This window comes from Emydura macquarii, unplaced genomic scaffold, assembly GCF_026122565.2.
Source record: "Emydura macquarii macquarii isolate MOO-44397 ecotype Brisbane River unplaced genomic scaffold, CSIRO-AGI_Emac_v2 contig_1644, whole genome shotgun sequence".
NCBI lineage: Eukaryota > Metazoa > Chordata > Testudines > Chelidae > Emydura > Emydura macquarii.
The window spans coordinates 8,833,711-8,849,883 of NW_027131781.1; positions in this window are offsets into that span (position 1 = coordinate 8,833,711).

A 16,173-nucleotide genomic window follows, 5' to 3' on the forward strand; every position below is an offset into this window, starting at 1 on the left:
TGCTGTCAGTGTATTCAGATGTATGTTTCAACTTAGTTTTGTCACCCTGTGAGATGGAAAATTGCAGCTCTGGGTAAGGTCAAACCAGGGTTATAAACTTTCTTTGTGAGCAATTGAGTATGAAACAAAATCTGATTTGCTCAGATACAGGTAATGTTTCTTTTTTCCCCTTTAAACCACAACCTCCTTCCTTGTGCTGGTATTAAATAATTCAACATTCTAGTGCAGGAGGACTTGAGAAATTTCAGAAATAATGCATACAGAATGCTTGCCTTCATATTAATAATGGCTGTAGGCTTCTATAGCAGCATTATTTGTGTGTGTATATACACTCTGTATGAATTGATTATGTAACCCAAATGCCTCCTAGGGATGTCTTCTGTCTCTATGGGGATGTGGTATAATTCGTTCTCTGAATTACCCTGCCAGTTGTATGCTCTTATACTAAAAACCCCTTATATGGATAAACAGAGAGAACTGAAACGGTTGTGCAATAAAAAGAGATGGTGTTTAGATCCAGCAGCTACCCTTTTTCTGTTGCTGAAATATTTGCTTCTATTACTGTTGCTTAATGCTTTTAATTTTTAAATTATCGCACAAACTTTAAATAATTAATCTCAGAGCCCCTCTTCTTCCCCCCCAGAGAGGTAGGCAAGTAAAATTATTCCCATTGTACAGATGGAGAAACTGAGGCACAGGGCTCTTAAATGTCATATCCAAACCATAGAACAGGAAGGATGCCTGATTGCAATTCTTCAGTTCTATGTTCTCCGTCCTGTCCTCAAACCGCCAAACTATGGGCTAGATTCACTCGGGGCTAGAGTAGCTCCTGGTGGCATCACCACAGGTACAAGGCCCCAAAATGAAATATCAGCCAGCAAAGCAGCTGCAACCTTCTCTCTGCAGAGGGTCCTAAAGAGGCCGTCATACCCCCAGGGGCCTGTGTGTACGTATAACCCAGGAGCAGTATGGCTGGGGCACCAAGGTTGGAACTCCAAGAAAGGGCAAGGTGGTGTCAGCTCCTTATGGGGTGAATGGCCCCTAAATGCAGAAGATGGGGGGGCATGGTGGACAGGCTGGTGCAGGGAGGTGTGGCTTACCCCTCCCTGCAGTAGTAAGAGTGACTGATGATACCTTTCTCCCCTCTCTCAATTGAGCAAATGCATTCACTTTTATCCGCCTACCCATCCCCTTTTTAGGTTAGGTCTTTATAAGTGAATTGAAAGATGGGGGGAGGGAGGGAGAGAGGAGGGGAAGAGAGGGGGCAGGAAGAGGGTTGCCAGGCGGGATGAGTGAGTGAGTTTTGATTTTAAAAAAAACGACCGACCCAAAATATTGCACAGAACTTTTATGGAGCCATTCTTAGAGCTCAGACTCTGAGCTCCCCATTATTTTTTCATTTTCAAAGATGCTAATCCAGCTCCCCTCCTGTGCCCTATTTGCCTCATTTTCCCTTTCAAAGGGATGTCCCTGTGTCTGCTCAGGTATTGGCATATTTAATTCCCCAAAGTGCTCCAGTGCTCTGCTCACAGCACTACTACAAGATGCTGAACCAGCTGATATCAAGGACAGTGGGGGGCATCTAAGACCCAGATTCACTCATCACATCCAGACTAAAACGGCAAACGTTGGAAAGAGGAAACATTCCCTTCACTGTCATTTCCCTGTGCATACATTACAGGGCTGTAGACTCAAGGATCCTGCCTAGGGATGCAGACTTCTCTGGCTGGATCATCCTGTTAGCAGGTGCCTGAACTCTACATGAAGATGAACAGTTACTGCAGAGTCTTATTAGCAGGTGGGGTCGGTTAGGTCCAATGAAGGTATAAGAAGGTTTGGAACCAAGGTCTGGGACAGAGAGATCTTGCAGGGAAACTTTAGGAGTAGCCATGCTTAGGGAGAAAGTGTAAGATAAAGTTTGTTGTGGTGATATTTATCATTTCAATTTAAGAAAGTCAAACCCAAGAAAGGATTTTAAGCAGTAAAAGGGTTCCATTGCCTGCTCCGGCTCCTGTCTGCTCCCTAAGTGGTGTACAGATGCTGTAAACAGGCTTGTAAGGGGCTGGGGAAGAATTTCCCCTGGCACAGGAAATGCACTGGGCCAGCTATAGCATAAGGGTGGTAAGTGGGAGGGTGCAGGTATAGTCATATGCAGCACTGGGGAGAAGGCCATAAATTAGAGCAGCCCTGTGGGCTCTCTGAGTTATGCAGGAGGACAGTTCAGCCTCTGGAGCAGCCCAGAATCAGGAGGTGTAGAATATGAGCTGGTGCAGGTATGCTCTTCTTGCAACGTATTAAACTAGTGACTAGGGCTGGATGAATATGAGGCTTCAAAAATGTTTCTGCAAGCATTACTTTGAAATGCAAAGCAAATATGCTATACCTGTGTACATGCCCCCTTGGGTTAGGTTGCTGCGAATGTTCTAATGAACAGGTTTATTGGCTTGGGGAAACACCAAATATCGGAGCATGTTCACAGGAAGTGAATTCTGAGGTCATTGTCATGAGTCTTCGTGCCAAAAACCTGATTCTAAGAGTTACATTCATCCAGTCAAAGAGGTGACCCAGGAGCTCAGTAAAAACCATCCAAGACAGCTCAGACTCTGAATGTCAAATACTCACAACTCATACTAATGGCTCAGGCACAAGAATCATTTGTTGGAATTATTCAGCAAAATTTTAAAATAAATTATGAAAATCATGAGCCGTTCACAGACAATTCACAGAGGTGAAATTAATCAATTAAATTATTCTCTAGGATTCATTCACCCGGTGCTACTAATTAAGTATAGCAAGGGATCTACTTTGATATGTTGAGTCTTGTTTGCACCTCTGAAATCTTCTTACACCTGTGTGTTTTGCATCATAGAAATTCATACTAGAAACAGACACCATCTCAACAACCCTAAACTTTAGGTGGCTTTGGAGTCATAACCACCTCTGGATCAGTGTTTTGCAGCTGGACCCTAATTCAATAATGAACTGACTCCAGAACTGAATACTGCCAAATGTTCAGAGCCTTCGAAATCCGGGTCCTGATCTGAAGTTTGTGGTTTGGGGCCCTCTCCAATCAATAGACATTTCTGAGGTTGTCGGCCCTCTGCTTTCTCTAAGACGTCTGTGTAAAGGGCTTTAGTGTGAGGTTTCTATAGTTTTGCTGTCTATGTTCTAAGACCCTCTTCCACTAACCAAAAGGCAGGCTACCGCATGAGGTAGGAAGACCAGTCTGAATTCAATACGTCCTCATCGGGAGGCAGGGAAAAATGGCAAGACACTCAGTCCTTGCGGCGAGGAAGGGTTTCTTTTATTTAAAGTAAATTGAGCCATGTTATGGCAGAACTGGGTTGCAGCTCCAGCTGAGCTCTTTCAAGCTTGCACATTCCTCTTCACAGCACACCTCTGGGATCATGCAGCCCAAAGTACAAGTTAATGAAGACAAAGAGGGGAGGTGTTCCTGACACTGCTGCACTTCTGTCCTGCTAGCATATGTAATATTCAAGCAATACAATGCATACTACTTTACCTAATTGCAGTAGAACCAGTTTGTTGTTGTTGTTTTAAATTTATCTGAGCATGAACTGTGGTCGGTAACCACGGACCTGTCGATTTCTCCAGCACGTCTGTCTTCCAACAAAATCATATGTGGCTACTTTGATATGATATAAAACAATGTGACAAAATATTCCAGGCCAGCATCCATGACAAATGTGAATGCAAATATCCTAACCTATTCAGAATTTTGCATATTCAAGAAAAAATCAGAAATATTTCAGCTACAAGACTAATTAGAAAGTGTCTCAAGCTGCAAAAATCAGATTCAGATTTTAAACACCTCCAAGTTTGGGGCTGCTCAGATCTGGGGTTCTGGTTTAAGAGAAGGGGCTACCTTCCAAATCTTGGTTTTGATTCTGAATAGCTTTGAACTCCCTTTCTCCAATCAATTATTAGAAGACATAAAATCTTGAGTATTGGACCAGCCCATTCCTATTAGTAAAAGGAACATTTTAAAAATGTCTTCACTGATGTGGACCTTTCCCAGCATCTCTTTATCCACTTCCCCATGTTGCTTTAAGAATTAGAAACAGCATTGTCCACACTAGGGGTTTTAGTGTTGCAAAGCCTCAAATTGTATCGAAAATCGAACCCCAAACCAAGTATGGTGCAGTTCTGAGGAGAGCTGCATGAATAACTGATTTGTTTGGTTTGATGGTTGAACTGAAAAATGAAATAATTCATTTCATGTCAATTTGAAGCAAAAATGTTTTGAATTATTTGGAAAACTGAAAAACTGTACGATAATAATAATAAAGTCTGGGATTGGAAAGAATATTTTGTTTGACCCAAAACTAAACATTTCAGGTTTGTTTAAAAAAAAATTGAACTAAACTTTGGAATGAAAAGTTGTCTTAAATTGAAAAATTGAAACTTTTTGCTTAGAAATGGCAAAACAAAACTTTTTTTTTAATGTGATTTTGATGTGAATTCACAAAATGTTTCGTTTGCCCTGAATCTGCATTTTTTGATTGAAAAAAGTTTTGTCTGAAAAACCGTGGTTCTAGTTTTCAGTCCCATTTTATCCACACCCAGGAAGTTTAGAAAAGGAGTGTGGATAAATGCATTGTGTTTTTGTCCACACCTGATGTGAGTTCTCCTTACCGGTCACTCATTCGGTTTCAATTGTTTAACTGCCTATGTTACAATTCTGTCTATGTTACATTCTGTTGCAATTGTTTCTACTATCCTAGGCTGGTCAGAACATTTCAGCTGAAACGAAATTTCAGCAAAAAAGAGGGAAAACAATATTTTAAAATATCTCCAGAAATGTTTTCTGTTTTTGAACCAGTCCTAGTATTTTCTATGGGGCTGCCCTTGGCAAAGATCATGGGAGACAAAGGGCCAAATTAACCACTAACGTAAGTGACTTCAGTAGTGATATACACCTGCTTAGGTGACGGATGAATATGGCCCAAAATGTGGAGGTTTTGTCACTATAACAGTCTTTTCTTTCTCAAGTAATCATGAATAAGTGAAGTGCCTTGCAATCTGTGGAGTGTGTTGTTCACAAAACCACCATCTGGTTTTTCTTGCGACTGGCCTTTTGTAACTTTCATAGTTGGCTGAACTTCTAACTGTTGCAGGGGCCATTAATAGCTGTCTAGTTATTTGGTGTCTGATTTTTGCTTGTGGGCTTTTCTTGAACCCTCTCATTTTCTTCCACGGAAGCTTTCCATAATGACACCTCAGTGTCTTTCCTGAAGTGGTTGCACCTCAGGTAGGACCCAGTACATCTGAGTACTTTAAGTTATTCCTCCCTATGTGCATTATCTTTCCCTTTTCAGTACTGAATTTCAACTGCTACCAACCTTGCCTTCTCTTTTGAATGTCCAGTCGATTCTCTCTAAAAAGTCAGATGATAGTAAGCCAAATTCATTCCTGGCGTAACGCCACTGGACATAGATTCATCCCCAGTTTATCTGGCTCACTGTGTTTTAAGTGTCCAGTCCAGTGCCCGCTGAACTAAATGGAAATACTCAGTGATTTCCACCGGCATTGGATCCCAGCTCTAAAAACACTGTGCCAAACAAAAATATATTGTATTCTGAGCAGCCATTTCCTTAACACTGCTTATATTGGATCCCCCATTCCACACTGATGTCTGTTAAAGCATCATCTTGTCTTTAGCCAGTGGACAGGGGTTCCTTTTGAGGCGTATGTGATCCAGAGACCAGCAAGTAGATGGGATTTGAACAGCAAAGGTCCGTCTTTCTTCTCCAACCAAAGGCATCCCGTCCACCCGGGCTGGGGAATAAGAGTTCCAAAGCTTCCCGCAGACCTGTGTCCGTATGATGCGTTGCACCACTTGGCTGGCTTGGTACATTGGTAACTCAATAAGTGATAAACGTGGCATACAAGATTGCCAACACTGCAGTCCATGCCATACTAGCGCATGTCTTCATTTCGGCTGGAAAAGCCGGTATGTCAGCTACTGGTGGATTTCCTATTTTTCCTGGCTGAAAATAGGCACCTGTCTCATCAACTCTTCAGTGGGGAATTAACACTTTATCATTTAAAAAAATTTGAATTTAATTAATCAGGACTTATGCAAAATTCCCTTAGCTCACATGAAGGAATACATAACATGGCCTATAATTGCTTTGGGGAAAACAAAAGCCTAACAGTGGATTGAAGTGCAATGTCACTCAGAATTTATGATGTTTCTTAACTCTCTTTACAATAAGGGTGAGCGACAGAGAAGAGACAGTAACCAAAAATGAAGAATCTAGAAATGCTAAAGAAGAAGCAGCATTCTGTGAAGCACTTAACCCATTGTAATAGTGAAACTCTGCATTAGCCCTGAATTAGGTAAGAGGTCAAATTCCTCCCAGACTACACCCCACCCATATAAATTTGGCCCAAAGCTTTTTCATTAAGTTTGATGAAGAAGAAAAAAATCAGGTGTAGAACAACACAATCATCATACAGGGCCCGGTTCAGCAAGGTATTTAAATACATGCCTAACTTTGAGCTTGGAAGTAGTCCTATAGTCTGTGCGTAAAGTTAACCGTGTGCATAAGTATGTTTCTGAATTAGGGTCAAAGTTAATAGGCCTACATTCAACTTTAGACAAAGTCAAAGGCAACTTTAACTCTAAGCTGAAGGAGGGAACAGTTCCTATATGTAATTCATGACAGTAAACACTAATGGGTAGTCTGGTCCTATGAACAGTTTCCTCCTTATGAACAATATTATTTGCAATGAAGTTGCAGTAAAGTTGTAGTAAAATCTCCAGCAATAAGAGAAGCATACAGTCCATCCTCCAGCATCAATGGAATTGTTATATTTTATTGATATGGAAAATTAATCAGACATTTCAGCGAAAATTTAAAAGGGATTTATTTTCAGACAAGCAAACCTCTGATCGTTAACCTTGGGTTGTGTGAGATGAAGAATTAGTAAAAGAACCTAAATGAAGAGCAATTGGTTGTCACGTTTGTTGCAGCTGGAATGTTGTCTTTTTCTGGGATTAACTTCATCCTTTGCTTTGGAGAGATGAGAAAAGCATTCCAGCAGATATCTTTTCTGGGCTGCTCCTTCCCCAGCTGTAAGCTGGGGGTGATCGTCATCATAATAATTAATACCTAGCTCTCATATAGATTTTTTCATCAGTAGATCTCAGAGTGTTTTACAGTGGAGATCGGTATCATAACCTCCATTGGGGAAACTGAGACAGAGAAGGAGAAGTGACTTGCTCAAGGTCACCCAGCAGGCTAGCTGCCGAGCTGGGAATAGAACTAAAGCTGTGCAGAAGAAAAGTGATTCTGTTCAGTGGAAGATTCTGAAATTTGGTTTTGTTCTGATTTGGAACAAACCCTCCAAATTTCAGAATTCTTCAGGGAAAGGTCTGGAGCTGTCTGCTTGGAGGGTGGCCCTGAAGCCATGGACCCTGGAAGCCCGGGCCGCTGATGAGCCACAAGCTCGGGAGCTGGCGATATCATTTTCCTGTCTCCATGAAACATCTCAATTCCAACAAATTGGCGTTCTCTGATGGAAAAACCTTCTGTGATTTGGTTCAAAAACCAATGATTTTCTGTCGTGTGGAGAGGCCACGATCCTTTATGTTCGTAAAGTGCTTTGAGTTGCTTAGATGGATTCTCCATGCTGAATATTTATTATGAAGCTAGCATTGTTATGATCAGATTTACTTGTTGGCTCGGGAATGGGGGAGGAGGGCGGGGGGAAAAGAACCATGGAGCAAGCACCTATTTGATTTTGGATGGAAGGAATTAAGCCAAGGCAATTTTTAATTTAGCTGACCTATTTCCTTAGGAATCAGAACACTCTGAAGACCAACTTCACATCATCTTGCTGCTCATCTAAGGTTAGCTGATGATGATGTGGCTGAGGGAGCAGCCTCTCAAATCCTCAGTCAGCCAACCAGTTTATGATGGTACCACCGAGTGGTGGTGGTGGTAGAGAGAGAAAAATATTGGTAGATGGGCTGCACTGGTGGCAGTAGGAGTGTTGTATGCACAGCAGCAGAGGCGTGCAGTTAGAGGCACTGTAAGTGGAACAACCACATGTGAGACGAACTGGCATGAGGGAGGTGCAATTCTGAAGTAGCAGAGGAGCTCTGAGAGCAGGAACAGAGAGGGAAGGGTGTGGATGGAGACTAGGAGAAGCCTTGAGAGTAGAGAAGGGGAGGAGGTCTAATTAAACCATCATTGCAAAGAGGTACATGTGCTGCCCAGGCACTCGGGGAAGGCGCAATTTAGAAACACACGGCTTATCACAATTCATCATAAACCACACTTTTTAAATCTACAGAAGTCCTGTCGATGTTCCCATCCTCTCCCTGATCCTTTCCTGTCCCCCCCCAGAATTTCTCTCTTTCTTTTCCTCTCCCTTCTTACTCTTTTGCCTCCGCTCCCCTTTGCCTTGCCTGACCTCCCTGATCCTTCCTCTTCCAGACAGTTGTTCCCACCCTTTATTGGTTTTAAAGTCATTATGACTCTATTTTAATTCTCCTGACATTGAGGGACCCAGTAGCATTGACCTGAGGCAGGCATTGTCTAGGCAGGTCCTTCACGAGCTCATCCCACAAAACAGGGCCAATGCACCTCGCTCTAGACTTGCCGCCTTGTGACTCCAGTCCTGCGCCTCTCGTGACGACGGACAACCGTTCATGCAAACGCAAGGGGGTTTAGCTGTGGTAACGAAACAGCACAGAATCGTATGTGAGGGTCTTGTGGTGCACCTCCAGACATTGGATAATCGGGGTCCAGCTCTGCAGGATGGCCCCTGAACACAGCCTGCAAAGCACGCGGCACTGACACCCGCACTTTTGGATAGATGTGAAGTCTGTAGGTACATATGGACTTCAACCCAGCTGTTTAAAGGTACTTGCTGCGCTCAGTGTTACAATGCCTAATGGATTTAGGAGCCTTAACCTCATTTTCAAAAGGGATTTAGGAGCCTACATGCCACCAGCTGTGAGCTACAGAGACGAGGGTGGTGAGGTAATATCTTTTATTGCACCAGCTTCTGTTGGTGAAAGAGACAAGCTTTTGCATTTAACATAGAGCTCTTCTTCTCCTCACACCTGAGGAAGAGCTCTCTGTAAGCTCGAAAGCTTGTCTCTCCCACTAGCAGAAGCTGATAAAAGATATTACCTCACCCAGCTTGTGTCTTGTATCCTGGGACCAACATGGCCACAACAACACTGTCAATGTAATTTTGGCTCATAAGTGCCTCAATCCATTTCGAAAATGAGATTTATCTTCCCAACTTAGTTAAGTGTTGCAACGCTGAGCACAGCAACGCCAAATGTCTTTTAAAAATCTAGGCCTATTTCACCACCAATTGCTGGTCAGCGCAATAAGACCTGGCGGAACTCATTTATCTGCACCTTACTAAAATGACTTGGGGGCATGACCCCTTTTGGGTTGACAGGTTTCTGATCAGTTAGGATTGGCTAATTTGAGTGCATGTCATGTGAAATGTCAAAAAAATGTATGGCTGGGCATGTGTGATATGCAGAGATGAGATCCCTGAACTCCTTTTCACATGTCTGTAACCTGAAACTCAAAGTTGTGGAGGTGCAGGGCTGGTCAACGGAACCGTTTGTACTACAGAATCCATCTCCTTCCCTGCGGGTGTCCTTTCTGGAGGGCCATTGACATCATCACTAAAGAGTGATCAACGCCAGAGGTGGTGCCGGGAATACGCACAGTTTTGGACTTTGAACTCTTCCTCCCGCTCTCCTAATCTGCACTGCTGCTGTGAGTCCCAAGGACAAGCGGACGGCAGGGAGAAGGAAGTATTTCTGGCCTCAGATACGATTGTCAGAGTTGCCCGATGATTGACGTTGACCTTCAGTGTGTGCTGCCATACAGCAGACAGTAGTGACGCAGGGTGAAGGAGGGGAGGAGGGGTTGTTTTGACTGGAACGACTTGTGCTTCTCCAAAGCTAAACTGAACTTCATCCATCTGCAGGAATGGGCATGGAACGCTCAAAGAAGCGGGCTTTAGAGAATGGCACTGAATGGGTTAAAACGATCGCTATCTCTGTATTTCCTTAGGAACGTTAAGAGTCTTTAGAACCACAGAGCCCGGCTCCGCTCTTCCTCCGGTGTACTTTGCACGAGGTAGCTTTCATCAGAGACTCTCAAAGGGCTCTGCAAATAGTCATCCATTAACTCTTCCAACAAGCTGTGAGGGCAGGTTCAGAACTGTTGTTCTCACTTTACATATGGGGGGCATGGAGGCACAGAGAGGGTGAGAGCCATTTGTTCAAAAGCGCCAGCTGCATTTTGCTTGCCTCACTTTTGCTGCCTGTGGTATGATGTTCAGCAATCAGTGCGCATCATTGATGGAGCTGCAGGTGGAGCCTAAGGGCCAGAGCCTCGACTGATCTAAGCAAACAGGGCTCACTTGAAGTCAATGGAGCTGTGCCTATTCATGTCGGCTGAGGAGCTGGCCTGCCTTTGCTGTAACCACTAGAGCACTCTCTCATCCTGGGTAGCATGAAAGAACTTCTTGTTAGAACTTCTCTGCATAAATAGAAGTGGAAATATTCTCTGTGCCAATGAGAACTCCTGCAAACTCCAGACCTGAAAGAAGTCTGTCTCTGCAGCTTAGCTCTTTCACCAGCCTCAGAGCTTTGATAATGATCTTCAGGCTGGAGGATTTTTCTTGTCAAGTAAAAAAGCAACAAGAGAGGATTTTGAAGCACTCAATATGAAGGATAATGACACTTGAGTCTGTTCTCCAGGACGGCAGATGGATTGTATCATTCTTTTTAACACTAGAGGTCACTCTATGACAAGGGATGGGAGATTGTCATTTAGGGGCCTTGGGAAGGTCAGCTGCCGCTAATCCATATAAATTGCTGAACTACATGCAGAATTTGTACCTAATTATTAACCTCTTTGATGCAGTATCGCTCTTATCAAAACTTCACAGTGCCAATTTCTTCCCCCAAAAATTAGATGTTGTGACTCATAAATTATGCAACTCAAGCCAAATGTGCCAGACACAAACCCTGTAACTCTTAGCAAACCGACAGAGCCTAGTTCTAGACAGTATCCCGCTTCGCAGCTCCCTCTGCATCTCTCTTTGTCTTTCCTGTAAGCACCTGTCAGTTATGTTATCAGAACGGTCAGGAATTAATTAAGTTGATGCTGTTTGATGAGCCCATGGGTAAAGAAGGATTTAACACAGTCACTAGACATCTGCGTGCTAAACTCACTGGCTATGGAACCTGTATGGAAAGGATTTGATTTCATTCTGTAATCATCCCTTGTCTCTCGAACAGATCAAACTAGAGAGGGTTGCTGCTGCTGCTTTCAGCCTACTCATTCTGATGTTGTTGGCTTCAGAATTGTTCAGCCAGACAGCTCAATCTTCAGATGCAACTCTTCCCTTAATAATATATTATCAAACTACTCAGAACTAGCATCTCACAAAGGATTTGTAGAGTCCTTATTTTTAAAATTCCCTGTAAATTCCATTTGGCTTTTATGAGACTTTTATTGATCTCTGTGGAAGCCTCACGCTTTCTGGTGCAGGGTTGGAATATGCCCATCACCCAGCCTGGGACTTATTCTCTATGGAATCATGTCATTAGCGACTCGGTTTTGCTGGGGGGTTCTAATATTCTGTGAGATGGGTTTTTCAGCACTGAGAGCACTTCACCTTTCTCCTCCTGTTAAGGCAGGTACCGGCAGTGAGACTGGATGCCAGAGTAGTGTAGGCATTGCATGAAGCTAGACAGAAATAATTGGAATAACTGGGAATCATTAGTTTTCATTCAGTCGCAGGGTCACAGGACATCAGATTTGAACTTCCTATTGAAGTCAGCTAATCTACTGGAAATAGCCTGGTTTTCCCCTCCAGAAGCCTGGGCTCAAATGTATAATAAATTACAAGTGACATGAGTTCAGTGGTCTCAATTAAATCCCAAGAGTGCATCAAAAATGCCAGCACACGCGTTGGAGCAGCTATGGGGCAAGGCGAGCTCCTGCATGGCGTGAGTGCACAGCTGGTGCAGGGTTGAAATCCATTGGTAAGACTGGGTTTGGGGAGTTTGCCTAAACCCCGGACAGGGTGGCATCAATCTTTTATTGAACTTGCAGCATGTATTCTGCTTATATTGAAAGCAGTCAAGCCTGTGCAAGATCATTATTCCGTGTAGGGAGATAACAAAACATCATCTATGGTCAGTTATCTCCAGCACCTCACCAGCCTCAGATCCATTGATTTACAGCTCAGTCTCTAAAGGTGCACAATGCGGCTGATCAATTTAACAGCAGTGATGTGACTAAAGCATGCCCCATAATCTGCATTATCAACGGCCCGGCGCTTCCTGATATCCTGGGCTGACCTGGTCACGACTGCCTCTGACTCAGATAAATAAGCTGGCTGTTGCTAACATGGGATGAAAGCCCTTAAAATAGGAACCAATCAGATTCAATGCAGACTTTCCAGGGAGGGGCTAATCTTTCCAAAGCCACCTCTGAGCTAATGCGTTTTTAAATGCACTATGTGGTCCAAGCATTTTCCTTGGCTTGCATTTAAATTAAAAGTGCTAATTAGTCTCCTGATTTTTCTAGCAGTATCTTTTTTTGTTTTCATTTAAAGGCCCATTTAGGGAAGGAACTGTTTGGAAAGAAGGTTTTTATTTAATAAACAGTGATGAATTGAATTGATTAACCATGAACACATTACAGCAGGGTTTGTTGTTGCTGCTGCTGATAATTGCAGTTCATGTGCATGAGAATATTAAATGGCTGTTTGCAGGATCATTTTCATGCTCTTTTCATTTAATGGAATGGGGGAAACAGCAACTGTTGCTAGTGATTTTTGGGTAGGACTCGCTGATGCAGCATGGGCCCTCAGGAGGCCTGCGCAATAACTCTATCAATTGTGGCCATTTATCCGCACTTGCAGACATTTCTGCAAACCTTGCAGCTGTTTTTTTACTAATTCGCTGGGTAATTAGATCTTATCATGCTGGCTCCATGCTTTACACAAACTGTAAGCATTTGGAGCTGCCACACGCCGCATTTTAGGGCCAGCTGCGTTGGTTTGCGCAGCTTTACAAAGACTGAGGTGCTGTCGGAAAGAAGCAAAAATAGCAAGGTGGTTCGGATAAATCAGCTCGCGCTGAAATTTCGGGGGGCTGAATTAAGAGTGTTTCCATATGGGAGAAGAGAATCTTCACTCAAAGCTGCCGCTGAAACCAAAGCAGCATTAGTTGTCTTAAATGGGCTTTAATTCTGAACACCAGCTGGGAGCATCCTCCACCTTTGACTTCAAACGGGAGTTGAAGGCACTCAGAAAAATCTCATTTTTCTTGATATTTCATAGATTTAAGGTCAGTAGGGATGCTTGGGATTATCTAGCCTGACCTCATGAGTTCCTGTCAATAAGGTCTGGCTGGTGCCGCTGTACTAATGCTGCTGTACTCTTACTCACTTGAGTAGTCCCTCTGATTTCACTGTATGTGTTCCCTGAGTGATTGCACACACGAGTCCTCTGGATCCCATTTCCACATCTGCTCAAACACTCTGGAGCCTATTCTCCCTCGCGTAGACAGGGGAGCAATGCAGGTAATTTGCGGGCATGTTAACAGCAGTCCAGTGAGGGAATGCGATTCCATGACTAAAAGTGGGAATCGGATCTCCTACGTTCTGTTCCCAGCACTGACGCTCACGTGCTGTGTGATCTGGCTCAGCTTATACCTGTGCAATAGCGGGTGCAACAAGAGATGCAATGCTGGTTGTTTAGTGTATCCAGATCAGTGTGAGATCCTAGGAAGAAACTGATTATATAGGCGCAAAATATCCTTAATAAAGACTACAGGCTCAGTGAGAGATTAGATGTGCCATGTGCACTGACGAACGAACATTCGGTGACATGGCGAACACTAACATGTTCGGTGACATGGCGGTGACGAACAAACACTAACGAACATTCGGTGAGATGGCGACACTTTTACACTGCGATGTTTGTGGAAACACGTCAGGTCAGAAGCCAATCACTGTGATACTGAGGAATAGGTGCCAGCTGCCAGCCGCTCTCCACAGGGGCTGGGAACCCTCATGGTTTAATGACACGAAGCATTTTTATTTTTTGATCAGAGAGTTTCAAAACATGTTTCTCCCTTGTTAGCAGGAGAGTGAAAGTGACAGAATGGGCTGGCATAATGGGGGGCAAATAGTCTCCTCTCGTGGCCCACTCGTGCATTCCTTTCACACTCGAGCTTGCCACTGAAATCACAGCAGAATTGAATGGGCTTGATCCCATGAGGTGCTGAGCACCTGTTGGGAGCATCCTTTATCCCTTTTGGTTTCAATGGATATTGAAGGCACTAAGAAGTATGATGATTACCCCTTTTACTCTGCCACATTCTGGCTAACGGTAGCCTTAAACACAACCCCCTCCTGCGTATTATTCCCATTTCTGCCAGGAATCATCTGCCCGGGATGGAGAGACATAGATGATATTGCTAGAATATAGGGAGTCTGTGCACAACCATGCAAACAATGACTCAGTCCATGGACCCCACCCAGGAAATCCTCCAGGGCTGCAGAGAAGCCTCTTTGTAGGTGGACGTTTGGGGGGATGAGAGACAGAACTGAGGCGGAATACTTCTACCTTGGGTTTCAGCTGGTCCCTCAGGTTTTCTGCTGAGCACATAACTCACCGGGCAAGCCACAGTGTCAGAGTTAATGTCTGTTCACTGCAGATCACTTAGCCCCAGCATGGCTTCCTGTTGCATGCTCTGCATGCATGGCACAGGTGGCCCATCCATTGGCTTCCAGAGGGAGTTCAACGTATGCCTTGAAAACTACAGAAGAGTATTTTGGCCCATATGAATTGAAACTTGTTATCCCTACCACCTGTGCAGAGAGTGCTACCTACGAGGCCCCTTAAGCTGCAAAACTGCAAGACCCACGCCTTTGGAATGCAACCGTGGCTTATAACAACCGTTGCTTACTGAAGATGTTCAACCACAAGGACTCAGAAAATATACTGGATAGAACTGATGTCAGGATAATGCACGGCCTCAACCTCTTTGCAGTGTGTTCACTTAATAGGGACCTTTGTAGTCAAAGTTATAAAGAACTGGATAATTTTACTGGACTTAATTGCATGACTGGATGGGTGTTCGCAGTTATGTCCTTCCTGTGAAATCTGCTGTTGCTTTTGTTTCAGTGAAGTTGACATTTCTGCATTTTATAAGGGTGAGATTTATGTCACTGTCAGCATTTGTGACTTCAGGGGCGTATCTGGCTCCCGGGTCTATACACAGATCCACCGGCTTAGTGGAGTGGGGAGGATGTAATGGCTGAAGATAGTCTAAGTCTGGTCTCTATAGGGTTTTATGCTGATACTACCATAGTCCATGGGTACTAGCAGTGACAGCTGAAGTGCTGTATAAGTTCTCCAGAAGCTGCAGAATGATTATATTTCCCTGGACTCTGATAAACTCCAAGGGCAAAGCCCAGTTATTTAGCGATTGTCAGTGTGAAAGGCTTTGACCCGCAATATGCAAAATGTACACGTGTTTTTTCCCTTCCTGTGACATCAATTATTTAATGAAGCAAATTCACCTCTGGCATAACCTCCTTGACCCTGCGTTTTTAAACTTAGGTCCCACATCTATGGCATCAGTTCACATTCTATCCAGGCCTGGTAATGACTGAAAGTTGCTAGAATCTGATGGCTTATGTGAAATGTTTTTAGGGGGTGTCTGCTCAATTTCCAGTGGACATTACAAAAAACATGGCTATACGTAGCCCCGACTGGCACTAAAGCTGGTTGGTGAAATTTCAGCCAAATCAAATTTTGCTGGAATATGCATTTTTGTCTAAATAGAAATGCTAATGAAATAGGGTAGATTTTGCTAGAATTTAATTTTGAAAGAAAACGGGACAAACCAAGTTCCAACAATGTCAATTTTTTTTTTGAAAGAAAAATTTTGATTTTTCTATATTTTGATTTTTCTGTGAGCCATGGAGACTGAAACTTCTCTGTGGTCCTTTCAGAAGAAGGGTGACTCTCATCTATGTCCAGCTATTCATCTAGTGCTGCTATGAGTTGTCACTCCATAATTGGCACTAAAACCTTGGAATGCTGTTTTTAATGGCAGAGATGTTTCTCTTTGAT